Source organism: Panicum virgatum, chromosome 7K (assembly GCF_016808335.1).
Source record: "Panicum virgatum strain AP13 chromosome 7K, P.virgatum_v5, whole genome shotgun sequence".
Lineage (NCBI taxonomy): Eukaryota > Viridiplantae > Streptophyta > Magnoliopsida > Poales > Poaceae > Panicum > Panicum virgatum.
The window spans coordinates 9,143,103-9,166,177 of NC_053142.1; the positions used below are offsets into that span (position 1 = coordinate 9,143,103).

A 23,075-nucleotide genomic window follows, 5' to 3' on the forward strand; every position below is an offset into this window, starting at 1 on the left:
AATGAGGAGGGACCTGGCGAGGCCGACGGAGAGATTGGCTTGCCAATATTTTGGTTGCCAACCAAGCATGCTCTTATCAGTCCTTAACTTCTCGTCCCCATGGTTCGTCCGGAGGGGTCTAGACATTTCAGTCAACGCAACAATACAGACTTCAAAACAGTTTTCAGCCATGTTTGAAGCTTGTACTCACGCTAACGATGTTTTAGACGTGGTTAGATAGTTTCCACATGCCGGGTCCACATCAACATATAGTCAGTATGCCACATATGCAATTCAACGCGTGTTATGAGGATTTAGACGTCGTGTGATACAACTAGCAAGTTTGTGGACCACAACGTGTTTCTTAGGAGTTTATGAACCTCAATGTGTATTTTAGGATTTTTGGGATGTAGATGACATCCTCGGACAAGTTGAGGGACTGCCCATGAATGCATTGTACTCAAGAAACAATTAAGGTCATCACAACACAGGAATACAATAAAGCTTCATGGTGGCATATGTTGGAAGCAGACATTCTTAAACTAATCAATTTTGTTTCTGTTGTTAATTAATATTTGGCTTAGAATTAAATATGTACATCAATGCTTGATCATCAATTTAATCATTTACTTTTAGATTTCTTGATAATTTACATAGCAAGTATCATGAGAGATGGGGCTGGCTATTAAGCAGGTGGGATGAGCATGCCTAGCTAGTGTCGGTACCGCTATGGGGATGCAGCACGCTTTACAATTAGATCCTTGAAAACAGCCGGGCAGCTTTTGCTCAGATGCTCCAGGCCGAAGGCCTTGGCGACGTCTTTCATATTCGCTGGATCATCGAGGAATCGCAAGCATGCCTCCTTAAGCCCAGGGCAGTGGTGCTCCTCGGCGAATGGCAGGATGACCGCCACGGTTCTCGCGTTCACAAGCTCGGACAGCTTATCCTCACATACCAACCTCAGCCTCTCCATCTTGTACCTGTTGGCTGCAGCAACCAGGTCTGGGAGCATCGCTGCCGTCTCTCCGTTCATCTCCGGCAGCGAGTCGGTGTAGATGTAGTAGAGCAAGGCCTCGAAGTCCTGCGCTTCCATGTCTTGGATATGTACAACGACTGCGCTGCTCTCCTTGTCCTTGGCCAGCAGTGGCAGGCTGGAGAGCTCGTCGTGGAGCACCGGCGATCGAGCCATGAGCACACACCTGTGTGCCGCCAACGCCCTACCATCTACCTCGAATGGCGAGGAGGCTGCCTAGGTGGCGGTGCAGGTCCGACGGTGGCACTGTCACAGCAGCAGGCGGTGGATGTGGGATTATTGCGCCAACGTCGTCAACGTCCATCGTCTGAATCTCCTTTGTGACCGCGAAATCACACCTGATGGTGAAGCAGTCGTCCTTGAGATGCTCAGATTTCTCCAATTCATCCCTCTTGACGAAACTCGTGAAACCCCAACCCATGTCGGTGAAGATGCATAAAGTGGAGTTTTTGGTGTAGTGTGGTACGGGCTTCCCCCCATGGTCAAGCAAGCTAAACGTGAACTTTGCTTTGACACCTTGGGAGACATTGTAGTCAAGCTGAAGAAAAAGGGATATGGAGTCTGACGATTCTGACTTGTCACCGTTGGGGTAGTAGAGGATGTGCCAGCTGTGGCCTCCAACACGGAAAGATCGGGACTTGATGTGGCTGCCGTTCGGGACCTCCATGGTGTGGGAGTAGCCGTCGATCTTCAGTAGGTGCTGGCCGCTCTCACGGGCAACGATGGCGGAGGAGGACTGCAACGGCCTGCCGCTGCCGACAGTGGATGCCATGAACTGGTACTTTAATTTAGCTCCTCTTTCTTGCACCAGCTGCAGGCTGCAACGTACAGAGAGATATTGCTATCCCTAATTAAGTATTTGGAAATATGAAATATCACATTATCGAGGCCATAATTAATAATTAGCACCTGGGTAACCCGAATTAGCTAGTTTGGGCCTTGGAGAGAGATTGATTATTGTGGAGATGATTTGACGTCGTCGATTGTGGCAAGGTAGCAACAACTGCATATATATTTATACCCGAGCCAAGGAAACGAAAGAGCAGAAGAAATCAGGCATGGAGAAGGATCATTTATTTAGTACTACACGTTTGTTCAAACATAAACAAGATGGCTAGATTCTCCAGCTTTCTTGCAAGCAAGCAATGTATACAGGTAACATCAGCTCTGCAAGCTTCCGAAATCCGTGAATCTCTGCAATCCCTTATTCCATGCTTCGACAAGCAAGGTTCTTCTTGTGCCTTCTCCTCTATCAGAATATCAGTGGTTCAATCAAGGCACAAGTTATCAAAAAATAAAAATAAAAATCAACGCACAAGCCAGCATGAGAATTCTGGACGGTACGGTTGTTAGCATTTTAGGATAGACAAGCACTAGTATAGAATGACATATTAGAGAAAAGTTGGGGGCCGGAAACATATCTCCACTCGATGAAGTGAACTTGCTGTGTAGTAAAGGGAGATAAAAGCTTGGGCTTGATGGGTGAGTCGAAGAAGGTCCTTCCCTGATTTTTGGTGCTAGGCCCTGATTGGTTATCAAGGGCAACTCATACAGAGTGCAAGGCGGCGCTAGGCCTGATTGGTTATCAAGGGCAGCTCATACAGAATGCAAGTGCCTTGTGCGCGCATGGTGCATACCTGACTAGATATAAGATATATTTGAAGAGATACAATCGCATGTACCTATTGTATCGAAAATATGATGCTGCATAGTGTCAATGTATTATATTTCTGTGATGGACTAATGTAACACAGGATATAGTAGTGACTCAAAGAAGATTAACTTTGGACATACCAATATGAATTTCACTGCAGCGGAAAGAAATCCCTGCTGGCAACCCGTATCATGTAAAAGAAAACAAAATTCCTAGATGAGAGGGTAAGTATCCCCTTACACTTTTTTCGGTCCACAAAGAACAAGATCTGAAGGTACTATTTCGAAACAATGGAATCAATTCATGTGGAAAAAAAGGAATCATGCTATTTAATCAATGCAAGAAAAAATAGAACACAGTCCCCAATCCAAGATTCAACCAAACGAAATCTCTATGGGCTCAAGCAAATGAATATTCAATGAAGTTCCACAGGCTGACAAAAACAGCAGGAAAAGCATACGCAATGCAGTGGGCCAAAAACGATCAAAGCAACAAAGCAGATAAACCGAAAACCATAATACAGCTAAACATAAAAATCGAGGACCAAGCAGAGCAGGAGACCGATGACAAAAACAATTTAAAGGAAGAGTACAATGTCATAAATTAATAAATTACAAGCCGAAGTATTTTGAAGTACGTGTTTTTACCAAAAATGCAAACACATAAGTTATAATTCTTACCACGGGCAACATGTGACTCTGCTGGGTGCTCACCTAAAAAGCCAGTCCAGGGACATGAGAAAAAAAGTGGGTATATATGCTTTTCCAAATGGAAGCCTATATTTTTTTTATCTCTAATTCCAATATCCAACCATTTATTTACCTACAACTTCATGGACTAATTTTCAACCAAGCAGGTAGTTGCACTCCATCTTGTCCAACATTCTGTTTGTATTCTTAGACTTTTTTTTTTGGGAGAATTTTTGTATTCTTAGACTTGGGTTCCAATACCTTGCTCCTCCTGTTCTTTCAAAAAAAAAAAACCATGTGACCAAGCTTTATTGTGATCCTAATGCATGGCATAAAGTAGTGGATATTGATTGCGGGCACAAGAAACAAAATGATCTATTTAGTAGACAAATAAATTATGTACATCTAGGAAGCCAAGTACAGATAGATGATTGGCATGTAAAACTCGGGACATACGTGGCAAAAGTAATCTAATAAACAAATGTTGGTCTGCAGTGTAATTTTTTTTTACAAAATCAAATCAACCAATAAAGATGGAGGAAGAAATCGGAATTGGGAGAGGAGCAGACCTGCTCATGCTGTGAAAAGTGCACAACTACCAGAAACCACTATACTCTCACGTGTTGGTGCCTCAAACCCCCTCTTGAGCACTGTTGAATCCCATGCATGCTACAGCATGGCGCAGGTAATCCACACCTGGTGCTGGTGTCTATGTTTCAGTCGTGGCGCCATCAGGGTGGGGTACAAACAAGATCTTGAAAATTGGTGCGGAATAAAGATCCCATGCTATGCTAGTAATTTTTTTCAACTTGCTTATGCAGTTGTACTGTTTATAAAGATTGCTTACCGGAGATCATCGACAAAGAATGGTTTACTACTACAGGTATGCATGATTGATCTCATGACATGTGTGAAATTAATAATTACACAACATTTTCTTCCTCTGGATATGATGATGTGGCCATGACATTAAAGCATAACTTGATTCCCACTTTATAACCTGAAATTCAGAAACAAACCCATTATTGTTATATCTACCACCTAATTAAGCCACATATTTTTTGCATTGTAAATTGTAAGGTGGTGTTAAACTAATTTAATTCAGAGGCAGCAGTTCAAAGTGCTACACACGAATCAGGTCCAAATATCACAGCTCATGTTGATACAAAAAGAGCAGTGCGTTTGAGAATAGATGGATTGAAAGGCCATATTCTCAAATTTTAAACACCATAGATTGTATGTAAGGTAACCATCAGTGATTGTCCATTTATATAGATAGCAAAGCAATCAGATTTGTTTGCTAGCAGAGAGCAGTGTCTGTGTCTAGTACAAATTGGTCTTTTTTGAGGTAGCAGCAGTTTTGGGAGAGATGCGAAATTAGCAGCAGTAGTATCGTCTTATTTTTTTTAGATACAGGATAGAAGTCTATCCGGCTTCATTTATCTCAAAGAGATAAACTCCGGCCAATTATTACAAAACCAACACAGTCATGTCATGGCAACACGCCATAGACTCAACGACCACTGGTCGTACACCCAAAATCACACAAAGTTCAAAGTAAACCAATCCTAAACGCCGATGGCTCTGGCGAGGCCTCGCTGCTGGCACTCCTCCATCTCCGCCCACACGCCCTCCATGTCCAGCGCCACCAGGTCCTGCTTCACCAGCACCGACCCTCCTCCTCCTCCTCCTCCTCGTTCGTCGGCTGCCTTCGGTGGCAGCCCCATGCTCACCGGGAAGTGGATGAGGGAGGTCCACATGCTCCATCTGCAGATTGCTTAGGGTCTTCTGGAGCGCAGGCAGGACGCGGCCGGGGTGCGCGTCGGCGATCCAGAGCTTGGAGGTGTTAGAATTAGCCGGGCTTAAAACATTAGAGGCTAATAACACAAGATCTTTACATAACCTAGTTCATGACAGATCAATCTAATGCAGAAAATGGTAGACATTATACGAACGTTAGTGGTTGAAGCATCAGCCATGTGTGCCTCCTCAGTTGAGGACGCCCGAGCCGTAGAGAAAGTAGGCGTTCTTGTTGATGAAGATGCGCGAGCAGGGTAGCGGCGGCCTTCCGGATGCCAGCGACACTGCCCTTGAGGGATTGGCCTTCCGAACCCCTCCAGTGCCCTTAGCGATCAGACTTGGCGGCTAGGGTTTAGCTAATGAGGTGATTGATTGGTTTAAGGTGCTAACCATGACCTTAATTTATAGGCACTGTGAGGCTGGGGGCCAGCCTCTGGAAACATGCCGAATGGGCCTGCTGATCACAGTCCATTAGGGTTTTTCATTAGATTTTCTTAATCACGTTTAGGTGGTTTAAATGCTTTCCTTAACAGTGAATATCACATATATCTTATAGAAATATTTATTTTCAACATTCTCCCATTTGATCGAACTGCTAAGCTAAATGTTCGCATCACACTTAAAGTTCACCCTCAGTATAACAGTAAGTACCGGACCAATGCGTCATCAGCAACTTGATGCACTACTGGGACCCCATTACCCACAGTCTCACTGAAACACCTCGGTAGAATGCTTATTCATTAATAGGGAGATCATAATGGCCCTAAACCAGGACCTAAAGACTATCCACCAAACCCATATTAGTAACGTGCTGCTCAAACACGTTCAGTGGTAAGCCTTTAGTGAGCGGATCCACTAACATAGCATTAGTTCTTATGTGCTCAATCTTAATGGTTAATCCTGGCATCTTTCTTTCACAACTCGATACTTAAGGTCAATGTGTTTGGAAGCACCACTTGACTTGTTGTTACTTGAAAAGAATACTGCAGACTGATTATCGCAGTATAATGTTACAGGTTCCGTAATGCTGTCAATAACCTTAAGGCCCGGAATAAAATTCTTAAGCCACACAGCCTGTCCTGTTGCTTCATAGCATGCCACAAATTTAGCTTGCATCATCGATGCTGCAACTAAACTTTGCTTACAGTTTTTCCATGATATTGCTCCACCAGCTAAAGTGTAGATATATCCTGATGTAGATTTCCTACTATCCACACAGCCTGCAAAGTCAGCATCAGTATAACCCACAACTTCAAGGTTTTCTGATCTTCTATATGTGAGCATGAAGTCTTTGGTGCCTTGGCAGTAACGTAATGCCTTCTTGACACCCACCCAGTGGACCTTTCCGGGATTTTTCTGATATCTTCCAAACATTCCAGTAGCAAATGCCAAGTCAGGACGCGTACAGACTTGTGCATACATCAGGCTTTCGACAGCTAAAGCATAAGGTATGTCCTTCATCTCATCTAATTCCAATTGGTTCTTAGGACATTGGGCTTCACTAAATTTATCGCCCTTCGCTAATGGAATAGGTGTGGTCTTACTCTTATCCATATTAAATCTCTTAAGCATTCTCTCAATATATGCTTTCTGAGATAATCCTAGTACTCCTTTGGTCCTATCTCGGTGTATCTCAATGCCCAGAACGTAAGAGGCCTCATCAAGATCTTTCATATCAAAGTTGGATGAAAGAAATCCCTTTGTCTCATGCAGCATATGCTTATCGCTGCTCGCTAACAGGATATCATCCACATAAAGCACTACAATTATGAATTTACCACCCTTTATCTTAGTGTAGATACAATTATCTACATCATTCTCCTTAAATCCGAGTTTCTTAATTACTTGATCGAATTTAAGGTTCCATTGTCTTGACGCTTGCTTAAGTTTGTAAATGGATTTTTTTAGTTTGCATCCCATATGTTCCTTGCCCTTCACAGCAAAACCTTCCGGCTGTGCCACGAAGATAGTCTCATCCAAGTCACTATTAAGGAATGCAGTTTTAACATCCATCTGATGTAGCTCTAAATCATAATGAGACTCTAGCGCCATGACGATTCTGAAAGAATCTTTCTTAGACACAGGGGAGAAAGTTTTATTATACTCAACCCCTTCCTTTTGTGTAAAACCCTTGGCTAGGAGTCTTGCTTTGAATCATTCGACATTCCCTTTAGAGTCACGTTTAGTCTTGTAGATCCATTTACAGCCTACTGGTTTGACTCCATCAGGAATATCTACCAGATCACAAACATCATTAGAACTCATGGACTTAAGTTCTTCTTCCATGGCCTCAACCCATTTGGCAGAATTCTCACATGATACTGCCTCCCTAAACGAGTTAGGATCATCAACCTTCCCAACGTCATATATATCTTCACTTAAGTATGTCTCATAATCAGGGAAAGTTGTCTATTTCCTAGCCCGATGTGATCTTCTTAAGGGCTTAATAGGCTGAGGTTCTGGTTGAGGTGCAGGCTGAGGCACCTCGTGTGACACTTCAAGTGTCTAGCTTTTAGTGCATAAATGATTGTGTGAAATTAGTGTTTTCTTTATTTGATAATTAAAAAATTTTCAGTACAATTTAGGGGCATATGTGTAATTATGCAAAATTACTAGCCCCTTTTAGTAAAAAGTTTTAATTTAGGGGGTCTCTTCAAATTTGTGAAGGGCTTTCTTGCAAATATGCTAGTAATCATTACTTGGCAGTTTTATTGCATTTTAGCCCAAATTTGGTGTGAATTTGCAATCAAAAAGTATTTTTATTTTATTAAATAGAGTTCATTTGAACTTTTGAAAATGTTTCAAAATCCTTTGCTCTAGTGAAAATTTGCACAACATGAAAGTTGTAGATCTTGAAAAACTGAACAACTTTTATTTTGGGCACCTTTTCATCTGAGCCCTAGATCAACGGGAAATTTTGTTTTACAGTAAAAACCCTAAACAGGTGCCCCACCGCCGTCAATCCTTCGCCGGAATACCACCCCATCGAACTTCCTCGCCGCCGCGTACTGCCCCACCGCCGACAGCACTGTTCCGACCATCCCACGCCCCACCAAGCCCCTCAACAGGTGCGCCTTGACTCACTGAGTCTTCCTGGCCCCCTAGCCCTCGCCGCCAGTGATTCCCCTCGCCAGAATCGGCGGTCAAAGCTCCCCCTCCCCTCTGACCACGGCAAAGGACCCGATTGCATTTCTTTTAAACCTTCCAGGGTCCTTTCTGCAAAAGTTCAAATCTTTCTTTTTTCTTTTTCTAGTGAACTTTGCAAAATCCAAGAAAAATGTAGAAAAATCAGAAAAATGTCAAATAAATTTTGTTGTATTCCTTTTAATTAGCTCTATCACCTGATGTGATGAGTTTGAAAAATTTTCTTGTGTAGTAAATTCCAAAAATAAAAGTTAATAATAACTCTTTTTAATTTAAACTTTTGTTCTAAAGCGATACATTGAATGAGCTTTGAACCTTATGTTCTTTAAAAATATATTTAGCTATTTAAAAATTTTGTAAACCAATTTCCAAACTTTAACTCATACTTTTGGAAATTCTCTTGTATTTTGTGTATGCCTTTACAAATTTAGTTAAAACCTTGTTGTGGATTGTTTAATTGGTTAAATTCCAACTCTTTAGTGAAGGAAAGCTATACTCATGCACTTCACTAATTTTTCCAAATATTGCATTTCATATAGAAGTCACCCCGCTAGCAGACGGAACTTACGAGCTCATCCAGGATCCAGACGGGGATTTTTCTGACGCTCAAGTTAACACTATTGAAATAACTGAAGCCCCGAACTCCAATTCGGAAGAACCTCAACCTACTGACTCTATAGACACCGATACAGGCAAGCCCCGGTGCATAATCCCATTATTTTAAATTATGCAATTTATTTATTTGTGCATTTAAGTTATTGGAATTGAATGAAAACCTTAGATGTATAATTCTAGGTACCTATTGGTTGAACACTAAAACTGAGTCCGTACTAGATGCTATGCTAATAGGATCGGTAAAAGTCGAGTGATTGCCTATCACTCGCGAGCTATATAGGAATTGATTGTTTATATTCTTGCAATCACTATAAGGACCACAGACGGGATTTGGTTACAAGATTCATGGTTATATCCCGCCTGTGTAGTTAATTTTGCTAAGGCCGCAGTGTGTGGTAGTGTTGATTAAGCGTTTGAAAGTACTAGCCACATGACGTAAATATGGTACGCGGCAAGCCTAGTAACTGATTGGCCCGGCAAGTGGACATATCTTCCACTCTCTCTTATAGATAGGAAGTTAAATTACATTGAAAGTTTATTTTATGTTGCACAATAAACCACGGGTATGGAGAGGAGCGGTTCTCTGTAGTCGGAGAGAGTGGCGCTGATCCACGACCCGGAATGAGAAGCAAACGGTTGCTTTAGAGTGACTCAACAATGCTCCAAGCGTGTGTGTTAGGTTTACCTTTCAAGGATTGAAATTCAGTTCGAACTGTTCCGCCTCTCACGGATATTGAGACTGCTTAATCTCATTGCCACATAGAGTAAGAAGTGAAACATTGATGATACTTAATCTTGTTGTATGCAAATATCCTCTACCATGTTTGAGTAGATAGGTGCTTACCTAGACTGGTTAATCCAACTAGAATCTGAAAGTTAAAATTTGAAAGTAAGGATCTACTCTTTGTTGCTTTTCAGCAAAAGAAACCCCAGAGCCTTCACAAACTTTGCATGTCTAGTTAAAGGGCTGTTATATACCCTTAGATGGGTCAGTCTTGCTGAGTATTAGTATACTCAGACTTACTTGTGAACTTGTTTTCAGGAATGAACTCAGAGGGCCCCAACACTAGTATGACTTGGCCTAGTGCTTTACCTATTGGCTGGACGATGGAATGGGAACCATCCACCAGCTAGGGTTTGGATGAATGATGTCATGTTCGGGCTTATCATGACATCTATCCCACGATGGTTGTACATAGTTGTGTTTTACTTTCCACTGCAAGACTTGTTTCTTATAGTTTGTTTCTGTGAAACCTCTTTAGTTTCCTTTGAAATAAAACTGTAAAAGCTAGAGCTTCGGCTTCCTAGCTTCAAAACTCTGATGTAAATTACACCTCTTATTTATGTGATGTGAAGTATTGTGAAATGTTGTATCTTTGACTCACCTTCATGCAGGATGTATACTTGTGTTACGATCCGATATCAAGTGGCTATATTGGGATTCTACCCGAAGGACCAATGATTATACTGGTTAAGGTACGTTTAGGTGTGTAGTGCACTTGAACTGGTATAATTCAAACTGGTTCTACCACACCTCGATAGGGTTTCCAACTTCAGCAATAGGCGCCATTTGCTCAGCTTGTGGTTCGCTCGCAGGCTCAGGAGCTACTACAACTGGCGGAGCGGCGCTAGTACTCTGAACTGGAGGTGTAATCTGAACAGATGGTGTACTCTGAACGGAAGGAACAAACAGGGGCACTAACTGAGGTGTTACTATTTCCTGAATCACCGTGTCAGACCCGGGACAGCGGGACTGCCCACGGGCACAGAATGTTCTAGAGTAGGGACTAGTGTTGGTGGACAGTGCCTCCGGAACGGACGAACACTACAACAGTGAGGAGTGAGCGCACCAGGCGAAGAGAAGAACTCAAAGTCAAACACAAAAGCTTCACACAATCAAGCTGAATTCTCTCTCTCTATTCAATGTGTCCCATCAATGTACAGCGGTCGGGTATTTATAGGTGACGGTTCACCTACCACCCTCCGTTATTACACTGTAATGCCCCCTAACAACTATATTCTTGGAATATTCCAAGGACACAACCGTATTTTTACATTACACAGCAGATCACAACCGGGCCCTTACTGTCTACTGGGCCCAAACACACATCATCATTCGGTGAACTTGCCCTTCGCGGCGTTTGGTGCGCTCGCCACCCGACGTCTTTCTTCGCAACTCCTCGTATGGCTCCGCCGTCACCTCTTGCCGAATCTCCGTGCTATCTTCGACTTCGCTAGTGGCGCCTTGGTCTTCGCCTCTCTTCGCTAGCCTTCGCCTTCGCCGTCGGCACCTTGGTCTTCGCCTCTCTTCGCTAGCTTTCGTCTTCGCTTTTGGCGCCTTGGTCTTCGCCTCTCTTCGCTCGAAGCCCGAGGCCCTTCGATCGCTTAGGTTGTTGGGCCGGCAGAAGACCTTGTCATTGGATCCGAATGGACCGCGGGCCTTCGGTCGATGGCCGAAGGTGGCGTCCCCAATAGTAGCCCCTCGGAGTCGTTGCCCATACTTGGAGGGGCGATGACTTCGACTTCTTCTCCTGAAGCGCCTCCCTTCGGTCCTCGACTTCTTCTCCTGAAGCGCCTGATTTTTCTCAATTCACCTATTAAGCAACGGACCAGACATCGAGGCGTCATAAATGTATTAATGAATTACTTAAATGAATTTGACTTTTTCCTTCGATGCGTCGAACGAGGCATCCGGTGCGAATTTCTGGCGTTTCCCTTCCACCCATGCTCACTCCACGAAAATTCTGGAGGGGTAAAATGGACTTTACACGTCCCCCCTCCTATATAAGTGAGGGTGCCCGGGCGGGGGAGGGTACGCTCCCATTGCCTCCCTGCTGCGAACTCTCTCGCTTCCTTCTGCCTTTGGGTCCCTTCATCTTGAACTTGCACAGTTTTAGATGCTTTCCCTTCGCTAGCGCCACGGCGAACTTGCCTGATCCTGCAATGGCTCCGAAGAAGAGCAAGTTCCCTCCTACCACCTTCTTCAGCCAGACAAAGATGACCTTGGCCATGCTAGGAGAAATGGAGAGGCAAGGAGTACTGTCTCCTGGCCTTGGACGGGTTCCCCCAGAAACGGACACCTACACGAAGCCCCGAGAAGACGAAGTGGTCGTCTTTAAGGACTTCTTTCCCGCTGGGCTTCGCTTCCCCCTCGACCCCGCTGTCATCGACATCTTCGCCCGCTACAGCATCTTCCTTCACCACATGACCCCGAACTCCTTTGCCCGTGTCAACCTCTTCATGTGGTTGTCGAAAACCTGTCACATCGCCCCAATCCCGGAGAACTTCGCTCGGGTGATGCGGGTGCACTACCAGCCGAAGAGCATCTCCGTTCGAGGCTCTGACGGCACGTCAACGAAGATGGAGCCCCAGTACGGCTGCTACACCTTCACCTTTCAACAAACCGCCCCCAGCCCCATGGGGGCGTTGAAGAACAAATGGCCGGGGGACTGGTCTTCGTTTTGGTTTTATCACAAGGTGCCCCTCGACCCTGAGACAAAGCGCCACCCTCTGGTCACCCGAAGGCTTGGCAACTTGGGCGACACCCCGAAGGTGGACGTGGCTCGCGTCCCCGATAACGAAGCGTACATGACCGTCCTTCACGGGGTGTCAAAAGTGCTTAGCATGCTTGACATCACGGAAGAATTCGTAGCATGCGGGTGCTTCCCCTTGAGAGAAGGCTGGACCATCTCCTCCTGGGCTCCTCCGGAGAAGGAAGTTTACGGGCTTCCAATGCCCAACTTCAGCGAAGTCTTCGGACTTCAAAAAGAACATAAGTTTTTTTGTGAAGACATTAAGAACCTTTGTCTTCAGCTTTCAGAAATTGATGCAGTGGAGATGGAGACCCGTGTTGACGAGACACTTGGACAAGTGTCTGGGAATGAGTACGACTTGCTGCTGTCCAAGCTTGCCGGTGCACGAGGCAATCGGGTGTTTTCCTTCTTCGGGATCGAAGCCCCACAACGTGCTGCCGAAGCTCTACTCCCCGTTCAGAAAGCGGGGGGAAAGACTGGAGGCCCCGGTGGTGCCACTGCGACACTTGAGAAGAAAAAATGGAAGAAGGGGGGCTCTGGCCCTGGCGGAGCGAAACGTACGAAGCTTCTCGATTTTTTGTCTTCGTCGCCCCTTCGCAGCACCAGGGACTCCGAGGACAATGGGGGCAAGGGGTGCCCCGCTGCTGCTGCTTCACCTCCTCTCGCTGCTGCTCCCCTTTCGGCGGTCGCTCCTGGGGCGAAGTTCCCTCTAGCCTTGGAGTACAACGCCATGGAACCGGACAGCGACGACGAGCTGGCGTTTGAGATCCAGTCCGCTTTCGCGGCCCCCGAACCCCCGGGGACCACCTCGCCCAAGGCCCCTTCTTCAGCCACATCTGCTTCTTCAGACTCGTCTTCGTCGAGTAGCGAGGATGTTGAGGGGCACGGATCTGATCGTCCGAAGCAGACTGCGGCCTCAGGGGTGGGCACAACAATTGGCACCACCACCGAAGGCGGTCAACTTCCAGCCTTTGGATCTCCCAGCTGAAGGCCCGCTACATCCACCTCGACAGAAAGAAGCAGTTATCATGTGAGTACCTCCAACCCCATTGAGGTGGCTGCTACTCTCGGGATGCCAGAGGCGAAGCTGGTCGGAGGCAATGTCGTGGGCAGCCTTCGATTTTCCAGCAGTGAGCGGTAGCGGAGGTTCCTCACCGAAGCCGGCTCCTCCTTCGGCTTCCCCCTTATGGAGAGGCGCCTGATGGCCTCCGGGGAGAGCCAAATCCTACAAGACGTGGAGGACCACTCCTTGAAGGCCTTCGTCGCTTCCCGCTGCGCCTCCCGTCAACTGAGGATTGACAACGAGCGGACTTCGCAGTTGGCGGAGGAGCGTGTGGCCGCCTTGGAGAAAGAGAAAGCTGCTTTTGAGGAGGCCCTCGCCGTTACGAGTGCTGAGGCGAAGAACAACGCTGAGGCAGCCGAAGCCGCTTGACGCGACACACTCACGGTGGAGGAGGCCAAGGCCAGCACCGAAAAGGCCAAAACTGAAGCCGAAGAGGCCCGTAAGGTTGCCGAAGATGCGCGTGCCCGCAGGAGAGACACTTTCCAGCGATGGCAAACCGCTCTCAGCTCCGCTGTTGATTCTGTGCAGGCTGATATGCACGGGCTGCTTGGGAAGTTTGCCCTCGATTCCCCGGAGATGTCGCAGGAGGAGACTGTCGAAGTGGCGGAGCTTTTTTGCTGGATCCGAGCCTCCTTGGCGATGGCGAGGTCTGGAGCCGACTTCAAGTGCGAACTGTCCGCTACGGTTGCGGCGAGAACGCTTAGTGCTGCTGTTTGCCGTTTGCTTTTGGTGGAGAGCAGCAGATCTTCGACGGGCATCGTGAAGCCTCAACTGCGACTTCTTCGGGACGCGTCCTTCGAGTGGCCTTCGCTGGACTCCTTGCGGCCCGAGTCCCTCCCGACCTTGCCGAAGAATATAGCCAAAATCTTTGCCAGGTACTTCCACGAAAAAGGGCGTGGGCTCATTGACTTGGAGCTGGAGCGCATGAGGGAACAGGTACCTCGTCATTTATTCCGGAGCTGAATCACTTTTGTTTTGCTTCCTCCGGCTAACAAATTTGTGTTGCCCCAGATTCAAGAAAAAGCGAGGCTTTCTTGGTGAGGCTGATGCTGGCAATTTGCACCCTTGCGAAGGCAGAGGTGAAAACAAAGCTGTCGGAGACCAGGAAGCTGCCAGAGATTAGGAGGATGACGCGCCGAAGACTGGCGAGGTGTGAGGGTTGAAGACCGAGCAATTTTGTTGTCTTATATATTGTACTTAGACTAAAAACATCATTGTATCTAACGCCTTCAGTGTCTGCGCAGGACAATGCGTTGGCCCCTGCGCGGATCACCGAAGGTACCATTCCCTGGCATCTAAATCGTGGGAACTTTTATGTCTCTGGTTTAACTTGGGAAAAAGTTCGTGCTCACCATCCTTGGCTTTCATTCGAAGACTTCTAGTCTGATCGAAAACGCATATATGAATATCGGAACACCGATACAAAACAGTTTTTTGCGGAGTTCTAGAGCGATCCCAAAAAACATGCGAAGATTCCATCTGAGCGCCGGCTTCACCGCGAAATAAAACGTCTTTTGGACACCGATAGGCCTTATAGTGCACCCATGGGCCTTCTAGAGCCGAAGCCGGAGCCGGTGGAAGAAGTAATGGAGCCGCATGAATTCATGTACCACCGCAAGGGAATTTATGATGAAGAGTCTTCTTAATGTTGTGTTGCCCTTGCTTGCAGGGGATGACTTTGAAGTATTTCTTCGCCGAACTGCCAGAGAAATATTGGATATCGTGGTCCGCGAAGTCATATCTGACTTGGACTGCATTACGTTCGACGAAGAAACTTCAGATGTAACTTCGTAATTTGTGTTTGTTTTGTTTTTCGCCTTTGAGCGAAGTGTACATTTGTAGTCTCCTCGCTTTCGCGCGAAGCATATGTCTTCGTTGTAACACAAATTGTTATTTATATATGCAATGAATGTATTCCAGTGTCCTCGTTTACCCTTTGATTGTGCAAAATTTCATGTATTGCGAAGTGCCAGCCCCCCTTTTGCTCAAACGGGAGGGTGAACGTGTTTGACTGGTTCATTGACGCCGCATTCGAGTGTACTCTGGTTCTTTGAAGCGCCACCCCCCCTTCGCTCGGCTTGCGGGGGCTATGATTTTTTACGTGCCTTCGTTATAGCTTTAGGTCCTCACACACAATATTCTTATTAAGGTACCTTCGCGTATGATTTTGTTACCTTAGGCTCTTCGCTCGTAAGGACTTTTCTGCCTTTAGCTTTTCGTGTCGAAGAACTTTTCTGCCTTAGGCTCTTCGCACCGAAGGACTTTTCTGCCTTAGGCTCTTCGCGCCTAAAGACTTTTCTTGAGGACCTTTGGCTCTTTAGCCGGGGACAGTCGCGTCTAGCCTTCGGCTTTTGCGCGACAGGACTTTTTCTGGCTTAGGCTCTTCGCTCGTAAGGACTTTTCTGCCTTTGGATTTTCGCACCGAAGGACTTTTCTACCTTAGACTCTTCGCGCCGAAGGACTTTTCTGCCTTAGGCTCTTCGCACGTAAGGACTTTTCTATCTTTGGCTTTTCGCGCCGAAGGACTTTTCTGCCTTAGGCTCTTCGTACGTAAGGACTTTTCTGCCTTTGGCTTTTCGCGCCGAAGGACTTTGTTATTAATTTAATCGGAAGTGAAGCTAAGGGGAGCGAAGCCCCTATTCGGGATTGCGCCCTGTGCTTACTTCTTTCAAGCGTCATCGCTTGCTCTATGCGCCGATGACTCCCCTCTTCGCTTGGCGAAGAGGGATAGACGCTTCGGCGCCCTTAGAATATACCTGCGGTTGAAGACATTCTTTTCTGGGGGCCTTGTTTATATTTCACAAGGGGTAACACAGGGTTCTGCCTCGTTAAAAACCTCACACCTTCGACGCTCAAATTGAAATGTGCGAAGGCTTCCCCCGTGATGAAAAGAGTACGGTCCCTTCAGTACATTGTGCGAATTTTTCGCAAGCAGAAAATAAAAATTGCGGAAATAAAGACTAAGCTATTGAGCCCCTTCGGTTATTTTTCTCCGCGGGCTCTTACACTGTTCCTACACATAGTACTTTTGCAGCATGTCTTTGTTCCATGAGTACAAGTCTTCGACGCCTTCCATCATGCAAAGTCTGCAGGCTTCTGTTCTCACCATGGAAGCTACAATGAATGGTCCTTCCCATTTGCTGTACATTTTACCCTTCTGCTTGGCCTTCGGGATTCTGCGAAGCACAAGATCTCCTTGAATCTCTCTGGGCTTCACCTTTTTGTTCTTCCACCTTCGGGTTTCTTCCTGGTATCTGCCCAGGTTGATTGCAGCTTGTATCTTGCCTGCCTCGATCGTGTCAATCGAAGGCTTTATGTCTTCTTCTGTTGCTCCTGCCTCTTCGGACGTCCTCCACGATTTGAATCTGATTTCTTCTGGCGTGACCGCCTCTTCGCCATACAGCAGCTTGAATGGAGTAAATTTTGTGGTCCTTGATGCCACCGTGTTGTGGGACCAAATTACCCTTAGCAGCTCATCGATCCATTTTCCTTTCGGCAACTCAGTGATGTTTTTCTTTATGCCTGCGAAGATGATGCTGTTGGCCCTCTCAACCGCACCATTTGATTGCGGGTGATAGACTGAAGTGATGCATAGCTTCGTCCCCAACTGTGTAGTGAAGTCTCAGAATGTGGCGCAGTCAAATTGCTTGCTGTTGTCTACGGTGACCTCCTTCGGTACGCCGAAGCGGCATACAATATTTTGCCAGAAAAACTTCTGCAAGGCTCTGGTTGTGATATCTCTGAGTGCCTTAGCTTTGACCCCACTTCGAGAAATATTCCACTGCAACTGTAGCATACTTGTAATTTCCTGGCGCCGTGGGCAGGGGCCCTACGATGTCGATGCCCCAGCATGCGAGGGGCCACACCGGAGGCAATAATTGTACTTCGTCTGGTGGGAACTTGTTGTATGGTGCATGCCTTTGGCAATTTGGGCATTTGTGGACCACCTCGTGCACGTCTGCCACCGCCGAAGGCCAGTAGAAACCTTCGCGAAAAGCTTTGCCTACCAATGCCCTCGTCGCAATATGCGAAGAGCACATGCCTGCATGAATCTCTTCGAGCAACTGTCTGCCTTCTTCACGAGAGATGCACTTTAGGAGGGGCGCACAGACCCCCCCTCGGTACAGGTCTTCGTTGATGATTCTGTAGTTGTGGGCGCGAAGAGCCATTCTCTTTTCTTCATTGTCGTCCTCCAGGACAAAATACCCTCGAAGATAGTCCATTATAGTGGCCATCCAGTCCTCGCTGGTTATGGCGTTGATGAATTTTGCAGGCTCTTCAGCACAGTTGATGGAGCCCTACTTCAATGTTTCGAAGAACACATCAGGTGGCAACGGATCATATTGAGCTGCGGCCTTCGCCAGTATATCGGCTTGCTTGTTTTGTGATCTTGGGAAGCTTTGTATGCTAAATCCGAGGAAAAACTTCTCCATGCTTCGGACATCTGCTAAATACTTTGCCAGCTATGGCTTCAGTGCTCTATTGGATTTATTGATGTGCCCTGTGATTAGCTCAGAGTCAGATTTGATGGACAGCCTTCGCGCTCCCAGCGCTCTTGCTTTGCGAAGACCTAGGAGCAGGCCTTCGTATTCTGCAACATTGTTTGTGCACCCTTTGAAGTCAAGCCTTGCTGCATATTTCAAATGTGTGCCCGAAGGGGCCGTGAGGATTGCCAAAGCCCCTGCCCCCATCTCTCTGGTATGCCCCATCACATTCAAGTTGCCATATTGATTCTAACTTTGGTGATTCTTGCGAAGGCATCGCTGGAGTCCCGTCTGCGATGAATTCTGCCAAGACCTGGGACTTGATTGTTGTTCTAGGTGTGTGCTCCGCTAGTTTTGCCGCCCATTTGCCTATTCTGCCGGAAGCCTCTTTGTTTTCAAACATGTCCCGAAGAGGGAACGAAGTTGGGACTTTTATCTTGTGACTCTGGAAGTAATAACAAAGCTTTCGCGAAGCCATGACAACTACATAAGCCATTTTCTCCATTTCAAAATATAATAGTTTCGAGCCACTCAGGGCTTCGGAGACAAAATAGATGGGAACTTGCTTAAGTTCACCTTCAATTGATCGTTCTTCAACGAGAGCTGCGCTGACTGCAGCACCCAAAGTGGCGATGTACAACAAAAGCTCTGCCTTCTCCGAAGGGCTGGACATAATTGCCAAATTTTCTATATATGTTTTTAAGGCTTCGAAAGCCTTCACTTGTTCTTCACCCCACTGCATGTTGCCAGTTCCTTTTAGTGCCTTGAAGAATGGAAGGCACTTCTCCGCCGATCTGGAGATGAATCTGTTCAGTGAAGCCAGCCTGCTTGTTAACTTTTGGACCCCTTTCTTTGTAGTTGGCGGCTTCATCCGCCTGATTGCCTCAATCTTCTCAGGATTTGCTTCTATGCCCCTTTCAGTGATCATGCAACCCAATAGCTTGCCTCTTCGAACGCCGAAGACACATTTCTCCGGGTTCAGCTTCAGTCCGTGCCGGCGAAGGTTTGCAAATGTTTCACGAAGATCTTGTATGTGATCTTCCCTCTTCCTGCTTCAAACGACCACGTCGTCCACATATGCGGAGATGTTTCTGTCTAGTTGATCCCCGAGCACTTTCTTGATCATTCTGTTAAATGTGCAATCTGCGTTGCGAAGGCCTTCTGGCATTCTGATGTAACATTATGTCCCGAAGGGAGTGGTGAAACTGGTTTTCTCTTCGTCCCCCTTGTTCATGAAAATTTCGTGGTAACCGGAGAAACAGTCTAACATACTCAGCATTTCTAAGCTGGCCGTCGTGTCAACCAATGTGTCGATGCGAGGCAACAGATATTCATCCTTCGGACATGCCTTGTTAAGGTTGGTGAAATCAATGCACATTCTCCATTTCCCATTCTTCTTCGGTACCATAACAACATTTGCCAACCACTCTGGGTACTGGACTTCGTGAATGGTGCTTGCATCTAGCAACTTCTGCACCTCACCCTGTGCTGCTTTCTTCCTTTCTTCGGACATTGACCTTTGTCCCTGCTTTATTGGTTTTGCCTTCGGGTTGACTGTAAGTGTATGCTCAATGACTTCTTTACTGACTCCTCGTAGGTCCGATGAGGACCACGCAAAGATGTCTTGATTGTTTTGTAGAAATTGTATGAGCCTTGCCTCTTCATGCTCCTCGAGCTCCTTGCCGATGATCACCATGCGATCAGGTACATCTTCGCACAGCGATACCTTCTTTGTGTGTTCTGTTGGTGACGCCCCTTCGTTTTTATGGTCTCTTCATGTCTTCGGCAACAAATGCTTCGGTGTCCTCTTCGGACGCTTCAATGGCGTGCACAGTCTTGTTGGTGCTGTATGCATTGTCTTTGCATCTGCGCGCTTCTTCTTGATTGCCGTAGACAGTCACGACTCCCCCTGCCGAAGGTATCTTCATGCATAGATATGGCTGATGGATTACAGCTGCAAACTTCACCAGTGTTGCGGCCGAAGATGGCATTATAGGGGTAATTGATGTCTACCACATCGAAGGTTATTTCTTCTGTTCTTTGCGTGGCCCCTTCGCCGAACGTGATGTTGATCTCTATCTTGCCGAGGGCTTCAATCATCTTGCCCCCGAAGCCAATGAGCGGGTACTGCGATTTTTGCTAAACTTGCTCTATGAATCCCATCTTGACGAAGCACTGCCATACCTGGATGTCTGCGGAGCTTCCATTGTCAACTAAGATTCTTCTAACATCATTCCTAGCGAAGTGTACCGAGTTCTTGCCAATGTTAGCTCTGATGACGAGGGGGTCATTATGAGGATAATGCTGCAGCCGAAGATCTGCCTGCGTGAAAGATATTGGGACATGCGACCACGGAGTTCAGAAACATTTCCCTTCGCTCACATGAGACACTGTTCTGAAATATTCTTTGCACTGTCTCTTCGTCTCGTGCACTGGTTCATTGGACCCTCCGGAGGGGGCATCAACTGCTCTTTCCGGGATCTGTCCTGGCTCAAGCTTTGGTGGTGGTGGCAAAGGCGTGGAGCTCCTTGACCATGTGTTGGCATACTGCGGAGCGTGTAGCATCGGCATCGGTTGGTGCGAAGGTGGTGGCATGAATTGATGCGAAGGTAGTGACATTGGAGGTGTGTATGATGGGTTGTATTTGTAGACTGGGTAAGATGCCGGCTAATTTGGTGTTGGGGTCCAGGTAGTGGGTGGAAGGGAAACTTGTTGCATTGGTTGCGAGGTGTAATTGACTGGTTTTGCTGACTGGGCATTTTTGCGCTCGAGCTCTGCCTTCGTTTCAATTGCAATTGGGCATTCATTGGTCCAATGACCTTGATCTTTGCCATGGAAATAGCAAAATGGCTTTTTTCTCTTCGGCCCCCCTTTTCTCCTCGGCCTTTCTGGTAACGGTCTTCGCGATTGTACTTGTCTTCGCGGCTGGACCTGTCATCACGACTGGATTTGTCTTCGCGGGTAAACCTATCTTTGCGGCTAGGTCTGTCTTCGCGATGATCTCTGCCACTCTTGTTCTTGTGGTGCCTGCTTTCCCGTGACTCCTCCTCAGAGACACTATTGACAGTTTTGTGCTGCTTCGACTGGTCGGAATGCCATGGCATCTGGTGCGACCTCTCATTGTTCCGTGACTTCCTCTGCTCATTCATTTCTTCAAGTTTCTGCCACTTCACTCGGTCAGATACGCAATATTCTTGCATTATCTCGAACAATTTGGTGACTGTCTTTGGCCTTCGTCGGGTTAAGTACTCCCCGCACGGGCCTAGACTGATCCCTTTGACCACTGAGTCAATAATGCTCTGATCGGTGACGTCTGGCCCTCTTGCGCGAAGCTTTATCAGGCTCTGAAGGTACTCCTGTAAAGTCATGCTTCCATGCTTCAAGTTGTGGAAGTCGCAGGATGTGACTTCGTCGGGCCTGACGGCTCTAAAGCTTGAACGCAATTGAGAGTGGAGCTGGTTCCATGATAGAATGCTTCCAGAAGGTATGTTTGCATTCCATCGCTAAGCCAGGCCTCGCAGAGCGAGGACAAGTGCCTTCGCCTTGCATGTTGTGCCTCCTCCTGCTGCTTCTATGGTGGCTTCGTACTTTAGGAGAAACTCTTCGGGGTCGGACTCACCGTCAAACTGGGGCAGTACTGCCGGGTTGAGACGATGCGGCCATTGTATCTTGTCACACCCAGTTTTTGAAGGAATAAATCCAAGCAAATAATCATATGTGCGCCAGGATCAAATTACACACATATGACGACAATAGTGAATAATAGTAGCAATGTCATAAATACCGAAGTTAAATTTATTACAAACCAAGCCGAAAGTCATTAATATAAATAAATAAGCGTTTCAGTTTGCATTTATTCTAGTAGCGGATACTCCAACTCCACAGGTAGCTGACTGGGGGAAAAGTACGCCTAGAAGTCCTGAATATTCTCTGGAAACTACTCAAACTGATCTTGCTCTGGATGATGTGGTAATAGCAAGGGTGAGCACATATCGTACTCAGCAAGTATATTGGATTCACTACGAGGCCTTTACAAAGACTCCCTAACCAGTAGTAGCCCGCTGAGGTTTCAGCCGCTAGGCGAATGCACCCTCCCCCAAAGCGAGCATACCCTGTAGGCGTACCAACCCCTTTGGCAGACCGAGTACCCCTCTTAAACCTAATCCCCCCCCTTGCGCCTTTCGGTCAGCCACTAACAAGCTAGAGAAATCTAATTAATCAGCCAAGACCAGAGCCATATAGTTCTTGTGGTTGCGCTGTTTTCTTGGGTGGTCGATCCATGGTTGATTTTAATCAAGTTCACAAATATGATATTGTTCCAAAGAGTATGTATAAAGGAGTCTCATGTCTCAAAAGTATTGTAGAAAACCCACCCATAACCATTGTTCAGCGGCTAAGCATACTACCCAAAAGACTTTTATAACAAAAATAGAAGAAAGGCTCAGAAAATTCCAGAAAAATCCTAAGAGCTTTAGAAACTCGAGCACAATCATACAAAAATAAAATATGCACCAGCATGTATGCAACAAAACAATTTAAAGTCTACGGTGAGTTTTTAAAAGCGCTAAACTAATTCCTTTTAAGCTAGAAAAATTATGGGAATATGCTAGACTCTTCTAATGCAAAAACTAGGGTGTTACAAACCTACCCCCCTTAAAATGAATCTCGTCCTCGAGATTCGGATGGATTTGAGAAAAGTTGGGGAAATTCGGCCTTCAATTCATCCTCTCTCTCCCATGTCGCCTCATCTTTTGAGTGATGACTCCATTGAACTTTACACATCCTTATAACCTTGTTCCTTGTGATTCTCTCTTCTATCTCAATAATTCTAGTTGGGTACTCTGTATAGGTGAGATCATCCTCCACATTGAGTTCATCCAAAGGCAACTGTTCTTCAGGCACTCGCAGACATTTCTTAAATTGAGAGAGATGGAATACATTATGCACATCTGAAAGGCGAGCTGGCAACTCCAATTGATATGCTACCTCACCTCTCCTCTCAAGTACCTGAAACGGTCCAATATACCTTGGTGACAGTTTTCCCTTGACTTTGAACCTGCGGAGCCCTCGAATGGGTGAAA

The 23,075-nt window shown here is 46.4% G+C and overlaps 1 pseudogene; it reads right to left on the bottom strand.

Moving 5' to 3' along the window:
* Nucleotides 1–585: 585 nt before the first annotated feature.
* LOC120642872 lies at nt 586–1,991 on the bottom strand (annotated as a pseudogene).
* Between the last annotated feature and the right edge of the window lie 21,084 nt (nt 1,992–23,075).